The sequence below is a fragment of the Mustela nivalis genome, assembly GCF_964662115.1.
Source record: "Mustela nivalis genome assembly, chromosome: 8".
NCBI lineage: Eukaryota > Metazoa > Chordata > Mammalia > Carnivora > Mustelidae > Mustela > Mustela nivalis.
The window spans coordinates 10,415,660-10,416,702 of NC_139027.1; positions in this window are offsets into that span (position 1 = coordinate 10,415,660).

Here is a 1,043-nt window from a genome sequence, read left to right on the forward strand (position 1 = left end):
GACCCCAGCAGCAAGACAGAGGGACTAAGACTTCCTGGGCTCTTATTAGATACGTGCCCTGCTGAGCGCTCTACACAATTTCCATCGGTACAACCTCACCCAGAGGACTCATTCTGCTAGCTGCATTTTACAGAGTGGAAAAAGACCAGCCCCATCGCCTCACGCCCCTACCTGCCCACTCCCCCCCACCCCCCGCCGCCCCGGCCTCTGTCCAAGGTCAACCAACCTGTAAAATGCAAAACTGAGAACTGATCACAGGCTTGTCTGGCTGGAATTCAGCTCCTTGATGTTTGCAGTACTGTAACCCCTCCAAGCATCAGAAGGCCCTGGGGTCCGGCCAGCTTCTGGGATGTGCCAGCCCTGTTCACAGGGCTCTGGGTTCCGCGGAGGTCCCCCACTTGGTTCCCTGCTCTGCAATTTCACCATCTTTCAGACGCACCAACTTCTGAACCAGGAGCCCTGCATTTTCATTTTGCATCGACTACAAAGGACTCAGGACCTTGTCCACCCAAGTTCCGATTTCCCTCAGAAACGCATCTCCGACTCTCAGCCACTTAAAATCCGACGGCCCCCACAGAACTAATTGAAAAATCCCCAACACTTGGATAATAATTTTCCTCCCCGAAGTTACACCGAGAATTAACAGGTGATAATGGCCTAACAGTACACTCCCAGCAACAAAGACAGGCCAAATTATTTCTCAAAGGATCTGGCTGTTACTTTAATCTTCTCACTTCTTCGCTGTGTCGAGGCACAGCAGTTAATGACCCGCGATAAATCCAAGAAGCTGTGACTTGCAAGCTAGGAGCTGAGGCCCAGCTGAAACACAGATCTATATTTTCTCTCAGAGGTGGTATCTAGGTTACCTGGGCCCAGCAAGGATTCCTCAATATTAAGGCTGTTCTTCTTTTAAGCCCCTCTTCTTTTAAGCACCTCCCCTTCCAGCTAACCTTTCCAGCCGCCTCGCTCTCCAAAGCGTGGTGGCCGGATGATGGGACACAGGGGACCATGAGCGTGGCATCGACAGGAACCGTCACAGAGCC